The sequence below is a fragment of the Canis lupus genome, chromosome 3 (assembly GCF_003254725.2).
Source record: "Canis lupus dingo isolate Sandy chromosome 3, ASM325472v2, whole genome shotgun sequence".
Taxonomy (NCBI): Eukaryota; Metazoa; Chordata; class Mammalia; order Carnivora; family Canidae; genus Canis; species Canis lupus.
Window position 1 is genome coordinate 9,738,681 of NC_064245.1, and position 18,430 is coordinate 9,757,110.

An 18,430-nucleotide genomic window follows, 5' to 3' on the forward strand; every position below is an offset into this window, starting at 1 on the left:
GGGGCATCATAAGGAATAGAAATGTAAGTCAAAACTCCATCTTGTTTAAGAAAATAATAACACAGAACCTCCAAAAGAGAACTTTGTTTAGGTAACTCTGCAAAGTCAACTTAACTCCCAGAATAATTGTTTCGGGTAGACTTTTATAGAAGGTTGCTCTGACCTGCAAGATGGGGAGGATTATGCATTCCAGACAACATGTTGAATATAGAACGAGGCACTATATCCAGAGGAGGGAGTTCCTAATATTTACTAGAGCATGCTATAATCCTTAGGCACTAGAAAAGGTAATGTGTAAACTTGCCTTATAGATGCATGCTTTTGTGATGCTATCAAATCAAGGCATCTGTAAAAGACAATTCATATAATTTTAAATTCAGTGATAATAGAGAAGTAGCTAAAATGTGTAATTTCAAGATTTAAGGTTGTTTCCTAAATAGTAAAACTGGCATTTGTATTTCCTCATCTATATTACTGAATCATTATTTAGAAGCAGTTTTTTTTTTAAATTTTTTTTTTATTTTTTATTTATGATAGTCACACACAGAGAGAGAGAGAGGCAGAGACACAGGCAGAGGGAGAAGCAGGCTCCATGCACTGGGAGCCTGACGTGGGATTCGATCCTAGGTCTCCAGGATCGCGCCCTGGGCCCAAGGCAGGCGCCAAACTGCTGCGCCACCCAGGGATCCCAGAAGCAGATTTTTAACATTGTCTAATTAGCTAAATGTTGTAGCTCTATTTCTGTAATCTAGTAACTTTATCATTCTTTCTGGAGGAAAAATTGACTAGACAGAAAGCTATCGTTTCTTTTAAAGCATTACTCCAGGGGCCCCTGGGTGGCTCAGTAGTTGAGTCTCTGCCTTTAGCTCAAGTTGTGATCCCAAGGTCCTGAGATCACGTCCCATACCAGGCTCCCCGAGGGAGCCTGCTTCTCCCTCTGCCTATGTCTTTGCCTCTCTCTGTCTCTCATGAATCAATAAAATCTTAATAAATAAATAAATAAATAAATAAATAAATAAATAAGCATTACTCCAATAATTTTTTTAGTTATTTGACATAAATTGTTATATAAAAGTAGAATACATAACTCGGTTTATTATAAACCCATGTCCCTCCAAAAATTAAAAAATAAATCTATGCCCCCAAAATTCTACACAATCTCACCAATATAGCTAAATGACAATATTCAATATACTCAGTTTTAATTCCCTCAGAATCACCAACTGATATTCCAAATGATGGGTTTTTGGCAATTTTTCTATTATTTATTGGATATTAAGTCTAAAGTATATATATATAAATATAAAGTATATATAAACTACATATTAGTATCATCTAAAATTTCAACATACAGTCACTAATTAAATGTGTAAGATTTTTAAATGAAAAACTGGAATGAGCTTGAAGAATTGAGATCCACAGAAAAAAAATATGACATTCATAAATTAAAACCCAGGAATATTTTTAAGAACATTTTTCATAAATTGAGCTTCATTTGAAAACCAACTTCCTCAGTCTTCAAGTTCAAGGTTTTAATCTATGTACAGAAAGTTGCTTTTTAATATTATTAAATGAAACAAATATACCACCATTTAAATAATAAATTACCAAAATAACACACTGTATTTTTTTTTTACAATTGAGCAAAATTTTAAACTGAAATTGCCTTAGTTTGCTACTCCTCCATCCAAGCAAAACCCAAAAGCTCTATTTCCCTTGCCCTTCTCATGTAGGGATAATTGGACCACATGGTGTCAGATCAATTCAAATTTCTAATCTTGCTTCCTCCTGTCCTTCCCTTCTGTACACATCAGTGTACATATTCTAAACCATGGATTACTTAACTATCCCTTGTTCTATGACGGCTGTACTAGGATTCCAAAATATTATATTGGAAAAATCCTTTCATTTAGAGCATAGAACCCTGTTTCTGACTTCTTTGCGAGAGAATCTCTGAAAATATATTTGATAACAAATAATCTAGGGTATTACCCCAATATAGCCTCCCAATACCTGTTTTCTTTACCTCCTCTTCTCATTTGTTTCTTCTACACTATACACTCTTCTCTACAAGTGAAAACTATATTTAAAGTTGTACATTTTTTTCGTAAAACAAAATTTTTAATAGATTGTAATATGCCTCTATGTATCTTTCCATTCTTTTTGCATTTCTATTCAGGGTACCACATCCTGTGAATTTTACCAAATGATACAAATAAGAGTATTAGGAACACTGATTTATTTGAATATTTCTGCCTTGTATTTAATACACTATTTTCAGGTAAGGTAGTTAGAAAACTCATGTTCTCTAAATTGAGCTATTACAGTTCAGTATCCCATTTAAATTACAATAGCACAAAAATTAGAACTGGTAAACTTCACAAGTTCACCATAAATCCCTTCCTGAAAAGTCCTACTGTGATCAAACAATTTGTTAAAACGAAAGTATAATTTAGGACATATTTTGATTTTCTAAAATATGATGTCCCATTTATTTTGTATAGGTGTGTGTGTGTGTGTGTGTGTGTGCGCGCGTGTGCGTGCGCCATATTTGGTATTTTGAAAAATAAATTTGTTTCTCTTGAAAAATCAGGCTTGGTTTTGGAGGAAACTAAATTAAATTTCCTCTTCTTCAAATTTTGATATACACTGTAGAGTTTTGCCTCTGAGATTCTCAAAACTTATTTGGTTTCCAAAAACAATGTATGATAGTATTTATGTAATTATGACCAATTCCACCTTTAGCATGCTTTATTGTTCCTTTTCCTGCATTTAAATACTCAGATAATTGGGAATATGTAATAACAAGAAAATGAGATACTCAAGACCAATTTGAACTAATATAAATAAATTTCCAATACTCACCCTAAGCACTAAAAACTTATGAGATTTTGTTGGGCTCAGTTCCTAATGAGATCTTAAAGCTCATTTTCTTAACTATATTCCTACTTTGAATGACATTTGTAGATGCCCCGTTGACTCAGTGTTTTATATCAAATTAGCACGGCTATTTTCTAACTTACTTCCTTTATTTATGAATTTATGAGTCTAGTGACTTAATGTGTATTATATCCCCACATTACCAAATGAATTTTGAATAAGTTTTTAAATTATTTTCATTCTTCTTTAATTAAATGGTCTCTACTGAAAGCAGCATAAATTTGTGTACATTCCATATGCATGCAGAACTTAATACTCAGGTTTTTAAAAACAATATCCAAGGTATTATTTAATACTCCACACATTTTGGCAGTTTCCTTGTATCTTTTTGCTGACTTTTATTGGACTAATTGCCCTATGAACAAAAGTAAAGGGCAAAAATTAACTCAGAAGATTTACAAATTCATATTGTTGTATAAGATTATACCCAAAATTAAGTCATTAAACTCTGAATAGGTATTGGAGCTTTGATAAATTATATTGGCAGAAGATTAAAATCAAATGTATACTGATTTGACTAATAGAGCCAAAACATTGAAAATGAACAGAAAGAGTAGAAACATAACAAGTATACAAAATGAAAATAGCAGGATGTCTGGGTGGCTCAGCAGTTGAGCACCTGCCTTTGGCTCAGCACGTGATCCGGGAGTCCTGGGCTCGAGTCCCACATCAGGCTCCATGCATGGAGCCTGCTTCTCCCTCTGCCTATGTCTCTGCCCCTCTCTCTCTCTCTCTGTGTGTGTCTCTCATGAATAAATAAAATCTTAAAAAAAATAAAAAGAAAATAGGGAATCTAAGATTAGCAGTGAAGATATGGGGGTATTAATATTTCTTGAAATCCATGCTATTTTTTAATTGTTTAATTTAAAAACTGAGGTATCAAATTGTATTTCACCAATACACTATTAACTTATTGATAGATGTCTGCATTCATTAATTAAATATTTATTAAACACCATCTGTATGCCAGGCATTTGGTGGGTCCAACAGTCTACTGAAGTAGGTAAATAACTGCCTCCATTCTTGTAGAGTGGAGATACTACCTGTCTAATATTTAATGATTAGGTCTCAGACTAATTGCCACTTCATCTAGAAACTTTTCCCTGAGCTATATTCCTTGCCCACAACTGTGTTAGGGGTTGCTGCTGGGCATTTCCCTAAACCTGTGTTATTTCTTTATTGTATCACTTACCGTGATTTATTGTAAATACTTATTTGAAGTATTTCAACTCCTTGATTCTAAGCTTTGGGAGGACAGAAACAAAGCTATTTGCTCACAATTATATCCCTTGTGTCCAGCACAGTGTTTTGCACATGGTATATGTGGAATACATACTGGTTGAATGCATAAAAAAGGAAGAGGGAGGGAAGGAAAAAGAAGAAAGAGAATCCAGGAAGGGAATAGAAAAGATGTAGGAAGGGAGAAGTAATTCCACACTGGAAAGCTCTCAAGGTCAATTTTTTAATTGAGTTTTTAATTATAATTCCAGTATAATTAAATACAGTGTTATGTTAGTTTCAGGTGTATACTATAGCGATTCAATACTTGTATACATTACCCAGTGCTCATCATGATAAGTGTACTCTTAATCTGCACCGCCTAAATCATCCATTTCCCCACCCATTTCGCATCTGGTAACCATCAGTTTGTTCTCTATTTAAGAGTCCATTTTTTGGATTTTTCTCACTCTGTTTTTCCTTTGTTAATTTATTTTGTTTCTTAATTCCACATATGAATGAAATCATATGGTATTTTTCTTTCTCTCACTGACTTATTTCTCTTAGCATTGTACTTTAGTTATGTCCATGTCGTTGCAAATGGCAAGATTTCATTCTTTTTTATGGCTAGATAATATACCATTGTATATATCAGTGTATACATACATACACACATACATATGTACATATACATACATATGCATAAACATACATACATATATCATATCTCTTTATTCAATTATCAATGGGCATTTGGGCTGCTTCTATAATTTGGCTCTTGTAAATAATGCTTAAATAGACATAAGAGTGCATATAGCCTTCTGAATTAGGTTTTTATATTCTTTGGGTAAACACCCACGAGTGCAATTACTAAGTCGTAGAGTAGTTCTATTTTTAGTTTTTAGTTTTTTGTTTTTTAATTAATTTATTTATTTATGATAGTCACAGAGAGAGAGAGAGAGAGAGGCAGAGACATAGGCAGAGGGAGAAGCAGGCTCCATGCACCGGGAGCCGGATGTGGGATTCGATCCCGGGTCTCCAGGATCGCGCCCTGGGCCAAAGGCAGGCGCTAAACCGCTGCGCCACCCAGGGATCCCCTATTTTTAGTTTTTTGAGGAATTTCCATACTGTTTTCCAGAGTGGCAGCTCCACTTTGCATTCCCACCAACAGTGCAAGAGCATTCCTCCTTTCTCCGCATCCTTGTTACAATTATTCCTTGTTTTTTTTTTTTTATTTTAGCCATTCTTCAGGAGTGAGGTGGTATCTGATTGTGGTTTTGATTTGCATTTCCCTGATGATCAGTGATGTTGAGCAACTTTTCATGTACACACTGGCCACCTGTTTGTCTTCATGCAGAAATACCTGTTCATGTCTTCTGCCCATTTTTAAAATTGGTTGTTTTTTGAGTGTTGAGTTTTATAAAATTTTTATATATTTTGGATACTAACCCTTTATTAGATGTTTCATTTGCAAATATCTTCTCCCATTCAGTAGGTTGTCTTTTGTTTTGTTGATTGTTTTCCTTTGCTGTGCAGTTTTTTACTTTGATGTAGTCCCAATAGTTTATTGTTGCTTTTATTTCCCTTGCTTCAGGAGGCATGCCTAGAAAAATGTTGCTACAGCTGATGTCAGAGAAATTACTGCCTGTGCTCTCTTCCAGATTTTTTATGGCCTCAAGTCTCACATTTAGGTCCCTAATCCATTTGGCATTTATTTTTGTGTATGGTAAGAAAGTAGTACAGTTTCATTCTTTTGCATTTTTCTGCCCAGTTTTCCCAACACTGTTTGTTGAAGAGACTGTCTTTTTCCCATTGCATATCCTTGCCTCTTTTGTCAAGGATTAATTGATCAAGGTAAATTTTGAATATAATTCTCAAATTCTCTTCCTATAAGTCTAATAATAATGACATATGGGAAATTAGAAAAAAAACTAAAATTACAAAAAAAATCTCTCACCTCAAATTTAAAATGTGATAAGGTTCTAGAGATAATAGAAAGATGAGATCAAATTCTACATTCAATCTATTATGAAATATGAGCCACAGCTATAATCCTTTGAAGAGTTTGAAAAAGAGTCAGTAAATCATAGATAAAAATGCCTGTATTTATTCTCTAGACAAATATTTACCTGAGCAGGCCAAGAAGCAGGATTTCAAAATGTTTCTACCTACAGAGGCTATAGGATATTTTTTAAAACACCCAGGTGTCATTTTTGATATGACATACCCAATGCTAGAATTTAAAAGAAAATATTTTCAAATCAGTAGAAAAGTATTTATGAATTTCATAGTGCAAAGGTCATTTAGAATTAAAATATCAAGAGGTTTTTTTTTTGTTTTGTTTTGTTTTCTATTTGGAGCTGTATATTCAGTTTTCTACAGAAAACATGTATTACATTTATACTTAGATAAAATGAAGATGAATTTTAAAAATGGAAAATGTAGAACTGAATTGAGCATAAAATCATGTAGCAAAGTGTCATTATGAGTATCTATTTATTTTTATTATTTATTTTTAAAAAATATTTTATTTATTTATTCATGAGAGACAATACAAAGAGAGAGGCAGAGACACAAGCAGACAGAGAAGCAAGCTCCAAGCAGGGAGTCCAACTGGGACTTAATCCAGGGTCTCCAGCATCACACCCTGGGCAGAAGGCATATGCCCAACCGCTGAGCCACCCAGGCGTCCCCATTATGAGTATTTATATTTAAAAATACATTCACCTATATATTACCAATGAATTATCTTTGTCTAGAATGACAGTATGTATTGAATTATGTCCCATGTAAAATAGATTATTATCATTAATTTTTTAAATAAATTGATTGGATTGAATTGTCACACCCTTTTTTGCTTTTGGGATTTTGTAACTGTGCTACATTGTCTTCTGGAAATTATAATTACAGGTGAAAATTAGAACAACTGGATCAGTGATACATATGTATTTTGCAGGTTTTTGAATATACTGGTACATACTTTCAGATAGGTTGAAGGTATGTATTTCATTTCATTATTTCCATGACAAAGCCTATTACTGTAAACTTTGAAAATATTTTCTAAATTGATAATAAATTAATGAATGTTTTTAGTTATTTACACTTGGGCTTTTGTTAATAACATTTCCAAATAGTATTTGATGTATTGATTAGGAAAGTTTTTGTACTATAAGTCTATTTGTATTATTTTTATTTGTATCATGTATGTATTTGTGTTTCATTACTTTATGAATTGCTTGTTTAAAATATATTTGCAAGTCAAAACTAATTTTTCATTTTTATTCAGTGACACTTTAACCCATTATATAAAAATACATCAAAATATTAATTTCATACAGAGAAATAAGGATTTTTGATCCCCTTTGACAAATTAATCTATATGAGACATAAAAAGCTATTTGGATCACATTAACATGATGAACTTTTAATCATTAGTCTATGCTCAAACTATGTCATCCTGTATTCAGCTATGGGTTTGGAGAATTAAAATATGAAATTAACAAATTACAACCTTTGCCAATAAATCTGTTATTTTTACTGCAAGATAGGGTAACCATTTATGGCAGTAAATGGTTCAAAGTGCACCTAATATATTCAGAGTTCACCAAATTCTTTGCATTTCCAATCTGACCTACATCATATTTATTGGCCTATAATGACTGTGGATCACAACAAATTCAGGATGCTTCTGGAAAGGCAAAACCTCTCCTATTAATAATGCAGTAGTTGAACATTAAAGTACCATCACTATGATATTTTATGACGTGATAAAAATGTTAAAAGTACATTACTATACAACTGCAGGAGTACATTCGGCCATAAGTGTGTTTTAAGTACTAAAGAGTAACAGGAATAAAATAAGGACTGACTTGGCTTTCACGCAGGTAAAAAAAGACATAGCACATGTTATCAGGCTGCAATGACAGTATGTTTGTGTGTGTACTGTGCGTGTACAGACACAGCACAATGGATTGAGTTCATGTATATCTCTCTGTGTGCTCAGGTAGATACATGTGTTCATGCATGTGCCTGTGTTTGTGAATGTGTGTACATAAGTGTATATAAGGGTGGGATTCAGATTTCATGGCTCACAGTTGAAGATGTTAATAATATATTTAGTGGGTGGAAGGTTGTATAGTGAGGGTATAAAATCAGAGGATGAACATTTTCTGAGTACAAAACAGAGAGTGACAAAACCGAAGTGTCCAGCATGATCAGTAAATCCAGCAAGGACTAGACTAGTTTGTAGCACAGCGCTGATTTTCTTTCATATAAATTATATATTTAAACCAAAAAAAAATGATTTTTGAGAGGTGTCTATATCAGTTTATTATTGCTGTGTTACAAAAAATTACTTTTCCATCTTGAACACACATTTATTCTTTCACTGTTGCTATGTGTCAGGAGTCCAGGCACAGCTAAACTGAGTCCTCTGCTCAAGCTCACAAAGCTACATGCATATCAGTACACTCAATTAGGAAGGGATTTACTTCTAAACTTATTCAGGTTGTTGGCAAAATTAATCCCTTTTTCCTTGTAGGGTTGAGGTACATGTTTTATAGCTGACTATTGGCTGGGGTGACTTCAGCTCATAGAGGCCACCTGCAATCCCATGCCATGTGGCCTTTCCAAAGGCAATTCACAACATACCTGTTTCCTTCTTCAAGAGAAGCAAGACAATCTCTTTCTAACATCAGAAAGGACCTAGTTGCTCATTTAAGGTCTTTTATCTAATTAATTAGGTCAACCAAGGATAATCTATCGATGAACTAAAAATTAACAGATTTGGGGCCTTAATCACATCTGCAAAATCCATTTCCCTTTGCCATAAAAAGTGCAGTGATCACAGGGATGACATCCCAACATATTCACAGTTCCCACCCATAGTCCAGGGTGGGCTATAAACAGGCAAGTACACCAAGGGACAGGAATCTTGAGGGCCATCTTAGAATTCTGTTTGGGACAATGGTGAAACATCCTATACAATTTATGTACACCCATTTCCTGCCTCCAATCAATAATATTAATTAGTTTAGGAAATGTTTGAGCATAGAACAGAATGACATAGTTTGAACATAGACTAATGATTAAAATTTGGTCTCTTTCTAACTCTCATTTTTATCTACACCTCCAAGTATCTATTCTATTGTTTCATTCCATGATTTTTCCACTGTGCCACCAGCAGTAAGTTATTACCCAGAACTGCTGGTCTTAGCTTAGTATCTCCCTCAAATCCCCTCACCACTCCAGCACAATGTATATTGCAAAAGCAGCATGGAAAAAAGACAGTAAACACTTTTCCCATAGACAGGACTGAGTTTCACTCTTGATATCCTCCTTTTTACAAGATCTTGGACAAGCTATTTCACTTTTCTGGGTATTAGGTTCCTTGTCTATCAAATGAAGTCATAATATCTACTTTTGTCATAGTTAGATGGAGAAACTATATAAAGTATAGTTGACACATAGAAAGTGCTCAATAGGAGAAAACCTCCAAGAGCACACATACTTTGGCAGTGGTTCTAGGTTCTATTTAATTTTTAGCCTTTGCATAACAACTTTCGTTTACCAAAAATATTTTGTATTCTAGGTCATATGCTAAGTACATTTTCTTTTGCTAAGTACATTCTTTGCAATTATCTCATTTAATGTTATATTAGTTCCCTGTGGTTATTGTAGCAAATTACCATAAACTCATTGACTAAGAACAGAAATTTATTTTCTTATAGTTCTGGGGACCAGAAGTTCAACATCAAGATGTCAGCAGGGTTTTACTCCTGCCAAAGGCTCTAAGGGACAATCCACTCCTTGCCTCTTCCAGCTTATGGTGTTCCTCGGCTTGTAACCCTATCACTCTGGTTTTTCTTTCCATTGTCACACAATCCATTCCTCTATTGTGTGTCTCTCCCCTGTATTTCTAAGGATACTTGTCATTAGATTTAGAGTCCAACCAGATATGCCAGGGAGATCTCATCTCAAAATCCTTAAGTAAATTACATCCAAAGAGACCCTTTTTCTAAATAAGGTATTATTCACAGATTCTGGGGATCAGCATAGATTTTGGGAGGCTACCATTTGGCCCACTACCAACATCCAAAATCCCTAAATTTATAGAAGAAGCAACCAAATTTCAGAGATGTTTGAGTATTCCTCAAGATCATATGGACAATTTACAGTATGGATAGGCTTTGGTGGTGATGGGTTATACACATATTTCTGAGTCCATGTCTAATTCTGAACCCCTGGTTGCACACTGTACTCTGGCACATCCTGGCAAGTCTTAAGAGCATTCAGGAAATCTTATCTTGGAGGATATATCTATCAGTAAAAGAAAATTTTACTGTTTTTTCCTTATATGAGCTTAGCCTGATTTTCTGAAACTGTCAAAATCATTTCTTCTAGTAAAAATTAACCTGAGTGTGGGAGTGAGTTGAATTGCTTTAAATTTAAAGATGTCAAAGTAAAGGTCGAGTGGATGCCTATCTTGGTTCTTTAATTAGAAGATTTTCGAGTTCTGTACTAAGATTTTAAAAGCAGGGTGAATCACTTCACCTTTGTGCTGTGATCTTTGGTGCTTTTTTGTTGACCCTTGGCACCACAAATTAAGCGATCAGAGATAATTTGGAAAAGAAAGTTAAGTTCAGGAGTTTTGAAGGAGTACATTGTCTCCCACATTTCCTCATCATTCCATTTTTGTCTTGCCTTTCCAACTACCAGGGACTTATCCCACATATATACTATGTTGTATTGGTGATTATGGTATGTGGTTAATGTGTCTCAATTTACACATATACTTTTTTCTAATCTTAGCAAATTTTCTTCCCCATAAGATTCTTTTCAGATTAACTAAGTCTTTCCCCAAGCCCCAGGAAAAGGGGAAATGTTGCACGTAATATATATTCTTTTTTTTTTTTAATTTTTTATTTATTTATGATAGTCACAGAGAGAGAGAGAGGCAGAGACACAGGCAGAGGGAGAAGCAGGCTCCATGCACCGGGAGCCCGATGTGGGATTCGATCCCGGGTCTCCAGGATCGCGCCCTGGGCCAAAGGCAGGCGCCAAACCGCTGCGCCACCCAGGGATCCCACGTAATATATATTCTTATAATGACTATATAAATAAATTTACAAGAAGCCACACACTCTAATGAAAAAGTCTTAGGCTAGGATCTTTAAAAATCTGCATTCTAGTTTCAGTTCTGCACTAATTAATTGTGTGATCTCAACTGAGGGCCAAGATAACTTCTTATTTGCAAAACTGAGATAATTGCTATTTCCTGACTCAAATCATTGCTGTAAGTATAAAAGAACTTACAAAATAAATGTTGAAATCCTCAGAAAACAGTGTGCTAACTTTAAACCGAGGTAAAAGAATAAGGAGCAATTGAAATATGCAAATTAAAAAAATCTATAAAAATATTTGGAGGGTTTTCTCAGTCATTTTCTATAGTTATCAGTGGTGTATTTTAAGCCTTTAAGACATCTATCCCAATGTCATTCTCTTGCTAGAAGATCAAGATTTCCTTAGGATTTTAATGTTATTAATGACATAGAAATTTGCTTCTAATGAAAACACTTCATTTTATAATGGCAATTCTGCAAATTCCAAGAAGTGCCTTTGAAAACTCATTCTAGCCTCCTTTTCCCCTTAGCCTTTATTTCCAGATGTGTTACAACACTTACTCTATGTGAAAGCTCATCAGTCAGCTCTGGGGAGCCTTAATTCTCAGGCATTTACTTCAATAGATAAGTGGTTAAACAGTAACCAAGTGTATAGGCCTTTCCAAGAGAGGGGAAAGATGTTTGTAGGGAGAATGCAAGACGGTTGAAAAGTATTTAAACACAAATGATTAGTGGAGTTGTCCAGGGACCAAAGAGCCTTCTGTTGAGTGGATAGGAAGAAAAGATTGGCCTGCTGTTTTCCACAGATAGTTTGCATTTGAAGCATAAAGTAATTAAGCGTTTTAATTTTGATCCCTGTGGTGCCTCTCCTCAGAGCACAGCAGGGAGGGTGAGCATAACTGGCACCATTTGGAAGGTTGGGTGCCTGAGATTGGAGCAAGTCTTTGTTTGTACTTGAAAACTGACGTTGGGGTTTACTGTGTTGCTTTATTTACGCATACTCTGCTCCAATCCATGTAGTAAGCAGAAAAATTGTGCCTTCCACCCCACCTTCAAAAAGCAGCCTTGAATCCTCAAAGGCTAGGGTAAAACATTCTGTCATCAGAGAGATTAGCTGTGCGCTCACCTGGGCAGACGCCAGAGCTGAAAATGCTCGTTTGGATTCGTATCTATGTTTGTTTCTGATATGATTTTGTACTCAGACAAGATTATACATTATTGTTTATAGTTTTACTCTACTCTAGAACATATTAATGTGAACATCCAAGGCCCTATAGGGTCCCTTTGATTTCCTAGTTAACTAGGTCTTTGAGTTAGGCTTACATACCAGGAATAATTGAATAGGAGAATAGACCTTTTTTTCCATTTGATATAATAAAGGTAGAAAAATATAAAAGAAGATTATCTTTCAAAACAGAGTCAGAACTTTTTAACCACTGAGACTTCATCCCCAAACAGTGCCTGGCATGTTGCAGTATACTTCCTATACTTGAAGATCCAATAAATCAATGAATCTTCTCCATTTTTACTTTCTACCATGTAATACAGTATGACAGCTCTGACTCTGTCCTAGGCTGCATACCTTAAAGATATGATAATATACATAAAATGCAAAAGATTTAATGCTTAGGTGGAGATATTTCTATTTGATCTACCAATTTCAAACTATTTCTCTATTTGTTTTGCAGTTACAGCTATGCTGGACTAGGCAACTAAAGATCTGTATTCTGGACTTCATTGAAATACTTGGCTCATTTATCTTGGATGCCAAATTGAGGTCTTAGTGTCTTTCTCATTAATCTTGCAGAATAGGCCTATAAGCCAAAAGAGGGAAAGTATACAGTCTTTTTGAAACTTTTTGCTACTTTCTGAAGTGTCCAAGGATGCTATGCTATCCAAATTTGAAAGGTAATTTTTCAGGATAAATGAGAAGCACATCACCTGCATGAGTACTTCTGGTCACCAGGAAAAAAAAAAATGGATTGATAAGTAGAGAAGTATTATAATATTTATCTTTGTTGTGGAATTGAATAAAAGAAATAGCCTATAACAAATATATTGATATGTTACCATAACATGTTTGTTAATGCAAAACTAAGTATACGATAAATTTATCTAATATTTTCAAAACAGCAAGATCAAGACTATTATTTAAAGCAATGTGTTAAATGCTGAATAAATGTGGGATTTTACCACATTCATTCATATTTCACACAGGGACTACCCTTCCATCAGTTTACTGCCCTGCATAATTATTGTTATATCATTTATTTATTTGTGATATATTGTATATTATTGTAACCTGTGATTGAATATTAAATACTTAAAAAAATTCTGCTGGTTTTCTTGTTCCAAGAGGACATAATATTTAATATTTAGAAAAATTCTGCTGGTTTTCTTGTTCCAAGAGGACATAATATTTTAAAATCAAAGCCAAAAAATTCATAGAACTATAATATTCTAAAGTGAGAAAAATTGGGATGCCTGGGTGGCTCAGTGGTTGAACATCTGCCTTTGACCCAGGATGTGAGTGATCCCGGGATCGATTCTCACATCAGGCTCCTTTCAGGGAGCCTTCCTTGTGGGGAGGCCTATGTATCTGCCTCTTTTTCTCTCTGTCTCTCATGAATAAATAAATAAAATCTTTAAAAAAAAACAATAAAATAAAGTGAGAAAAATTATAAATCAAGTGAAAATGTATAATTTTTAGAAAAAAGGAAAATAGGATTGCACAAAAATTTTGAAGATTGTTGTTAGTAGCCATATTCCAAAATCAGAGTGGCTTAAGGGAGAATACAACGTGTGGAGAGAGCATTATTGTATGACAAAACTAAAACGTCCAGAGATATATCTAGGTTAAAGCATAGTATAGCTAGATTCAGGTCCTTAAACACTATTTTCAGAAAATTTTACTTTCTATATCTTGGTCCTGCTTTGATCTGTGTTATCTTTATTCTCAAGAAGAAAATTTCCTCAACATCAAAATGGCCACTGGCAGACACAGGCTTACTCGCAAAGTCTAGCAAACTCAACCAGAGTTTTGCTTTTCTGCCAGTAGTTCAAGCAAAATCTCAAGATTGATGCTCACTATCTTTAATGAAACTTGGTTCACCCTTGTTCTTTTGAACCAGTCACTATGGGGAAGGCAATATGGAAGTCTCACTGGTGAGTTGTGGATGATATATACCCCATCCTGAAGGAGGAGGGAAGGGTGTGGTTTATTCATATTACATGCACAGAAAGTCAAGGTGATAATTATACAAAGAAAGGGTAACCAGTGTGGGGAAGGCAAAATCAATACATGTCCCCTGTAGAAAGTGGTACAGCAGTAAGAGAACTTTCTGAGAATGGAGGGAAGTGTTTCAGAGAAAAGAATTATGAAAACAAGGAATAACAAGAAGGTGTTATTATTTAGAAGAAGGCACCAAATCTTCCTTAAAATTAATAATATTGAATATTGGATCACTGAAGAGTAGATATTATCAGTTAGTTGCAAGATGTTCAAGAAGAGGCCGAAAGAGTGGAACTAATTTAAAAAAAAATTATGAAAACATAGTTGGAAACTGAACTTTGTCATTCCTTGGGAAGAATATTTTAAGATTTCTATGTAATGAAGTTTCAGGTCAAAATTCATCTCATAGTCACGATCATTTGTTAAGTAAATATATATAGTCAGGTTATCTAGAATCATGATCCACTAGAGAAAATAGAAGTAAATGTGATCAGCAATGTAGTGACACATTTGAAAGCTACTTGTCTTGATTTGAATTCTAGTTCTTGCTCTTCTCTTTGCTCTATGTATGAACTTGGGAAAGCTACCTGAGCTTATGGTGCCTTAGTTTACTCATTTAAAAATGTGTGTAATATTAGAACCTACTTTACAGGGTGTGTCATAAACTGTGAAAGGTCAGAAAGTAAATGTGCTTGCAAGATAACAAATTTTCCTGTCTGTTTTACGGACGTTGGTGTAAGAGAAGAAACTCCTGGGTCAGAGACAACTTAATTACCCATGGCACATGCCATTATTTTCTTTCCAGTGAAGTCTCATCAGGTGACATGGTGAGGTCTGGTGGATGCTGCACATCTAGTATATTTGTGTTAACAGTTTAAAGTACTCAGGCATAAGAAACTCCAGCATTTTTTAACTGATTGCAAGCAATGGATTCCTATGGAAAGACAAGATCTTTAGTGCATTGGACAAAACGCAAGCCAGTCCTTTACTCAGGAGGGACACATAATATCTATTTTTCAAGGCTGTTTCATACGCAAACTTTGGTTTTTGAAGATAATGAAGAACCAAAAGACAAATAACCTCTGCTTTCAAGAAGCAAAGAAATGCAAGAAACACATAAAGGATTATCTCCTTACAGATTGTTGCAACTTAATGAATGTTCTATTATTATTATTATTATTATTATTATTACGCAGCGGTTTGGCGCCTGCCTTTGGCCCAGGGCGCGATCCTGGAGACGCGGGATCGAATCCCACGTCGGGCTCCCGGTGCATGGAGCCTGCTTCTCCCAATGCCTGTGTCTCTGCCTCTCTCTCTCTCTCTCTGACTATCATAAATAAATAAAAATTTTTAAAAATTTATTATTATTATTAAATGATTTTTAAACTATTACTGTAATAATATATATTATTCCATTTATTTAGCTCTCATGTATGAGTCATAATCATATATGTTCAGTCCAATTAGTGTGATTAAGACAACTAACAATTGCAATAAAAGGCCTAAAACATCCAAACGTGGAACTGGATCCCACAGCAAGACTCTGAAAAGTCATAATTTTATTTACATATCCTTTTCTTAAAAAGCCTCAACTCAGGCTTAGGAACTTTCCATGTTTTTCATTTATTTTCCTCATATTAATTTATTGTACTTCCACATAAGATCTTTTATTAACAAAATAATTTCATGTCTTTATTAGATACAGAAGAAATTAATGTGTATGATAATAGCAATAATAATCTAGAACATTATCCTCCATGAGAGCCTACATTATCTTTCTTTAATATTTTTCTTATTATATTTTTTCTGAAAATTTCACAGAGAATTGCATTATACAGTTAAATTACAAATATTATAGAAGAAAACTTAAGAAATATAACCAACAGGGAAAAGCTCAATAGTATTATGAGAAGAAATGGAGGTATAAAATTGCAGAAGAAAAATTGCAGATCAAAAAAGTAAAAAATATGATTGCCTAGGGTTTTTTTTCAGTAGTAAAACTAATTTAAAAAAATCCAATGGGTAGCCAACATAGAAAATACCTGGAAAGAATATATACCACAGGGTAATGGTGGTTAAGAGTGCACAAAAACTCAAACATCCCATTAACAGACTCACCAAGGGATAATCCTGTAGCTGCCAACAAAATAGTTTGAATTTTCTGCCAGAAGACCAGATGCTGCTCTGTTAAAATTAAAAGAAAATAAAGTCTCTTGAATTAGTCTGTGACCTGTAATACTACTTTCACAGGTGGAATGAAGCATTATCTGTAGTAGGAATTAAGAGACCTATTTGTAAAGAAAGACATATTGCAAACATTTTTTTTAAAGATACCAGGTTGTGTGTATATGTGTGTGTACATAAAACCTAGTGCCAAATAACAATAATTCATTTGCACAGTTCTTTATCATTTTAGATAGACTTTTCAATTTTTTACCCTAATACAGGTTAACTTTATTATGATTATATATTTGTTTTCATTTTACAAATTTTTGGTAAGTTGAAATTCAAAAATGATAAATAACCAGTAACCTCTAACTATAAATATCTTAGAACCAATGAGGTGATACACTGAAAATTACTAGATTCTAATTTATTTTGGAGCTTACAGATATGCTCTCCACTGGTAGCTTTCTTCAGCTTTATTCAGAATGTGTGGTAAGAAGTCAAAATTTAGTAAGAAGATAGTTCTTTCTTGGTTCATTTCTTATATCCAAGTCTGCATATTTTTGAAGCAGTTTAAAGACATCATTGCTACAAAACTAAAAGGCAACCTTTAGAATGAGAGAAGATATTTATAAATGACATATCTGATAAGGAGTAAGCATCCAACATCTATAAAAAAACTTATCAAACTCAACATCCAAGAATCAGAGAATCTAGTTAAGAAATGGGCAGAAGATATGAATATACATTTTTCCAAAGAAGACATATAGATGGCTAACAGACACATGAAAAAATGCTCAACAACACCCATCACCAGGGAAATGCAAATTAAAACTACAAGGAGTATCACCTTATACCTGTCAGAATGGCTAAAATTAACAACATGGGAAGCAACATATGTTGGTGAGGATGTTGAGAGAGGAACCTTCTTACACTGTTGGTAGGAACACAAATTGGTGCAGCCAATGTGGAAAACAGTATGGAGATTCCTCAAAAAGTTAAAAATAGAGCTCCCCTATGACCCTGCAAATGTACTGCTAGGTATTTACCAAAAGGATATAAAAATATTGATTTGAAGAGACAAATGCACCCTGATGCTTATAGGTGCATTATCAACAATAGCCAAATTAAGTCACTCAGAGAAAGGTAAATACCATATGATTTCACTCATATGTGGAATTTAGTATTCAAAACAGATGAACATAGGGGAAGAGAAAAAAACAAAGAGAGAAGAAAACCGTAAGAGACCTTTAACCATAGAAAACAATTTGAGGGTTGCTAGAGAGGAGGTGGGCAGGGGATTGGCTAAATGGATGATGGGTATTGAGGAGGGCAATTGTGATGAGGATTCAGTGTTATATGTAAGTGATGAATCACTAGATTCTACTCCTAAAACTAATGTTATACTTGTTAACTAATTAGAATTTGAATAAAAACTTGAAACAAAAGCAAACAAAATCAGAAGACATTGTTGCTGACCACTAGTTCCATGATATCATTTACCACAGCTACCTAGATTAAAATAATGATACAATAATAGTTTACCATAAGGAACTGTATGAATTTCTCACATATGTTTTTCTATAGGAAAAGGCATTACAATTTCATTTTTTCTTCTAAATAACTGAAAAAAAACACAATTAATAAACTTATATCATGTATATATATTCTTGGGGACTATGACAAAATAAATTGGATTAGAAAGCATTTTAAATGGCCTACAAGTGAAGGTCTCCTAGAGCACATGTAATGA

The 18,430-nt window shown here is 34.1% G+C and overlaps 1 long non-coding RNA gene across 1 annotated transcript; it reads right to left on the reverse strand.

The window, feature by feature from the left end:
• Positions 1 to 304: 304 nt before the first annotated feature.
• Positions 305 to 18,141, reverse strand: LOC112653410 (uncharacterized). The gene is made up of 3 exons (XR_003132161.3): positions 17,121 to 18,141; positions 16,630 to 16,695; positions 305 to 346 (listed from the first exon to the last, which is right to left on the reverse strand). It is a non-coding gene; the product is annotated as an uncharacterized LOC112653410 (long non-coding RNA).
• Between the last annotated feature and the right edge of the window lie 289 nt (positions 18,142 to 18,430).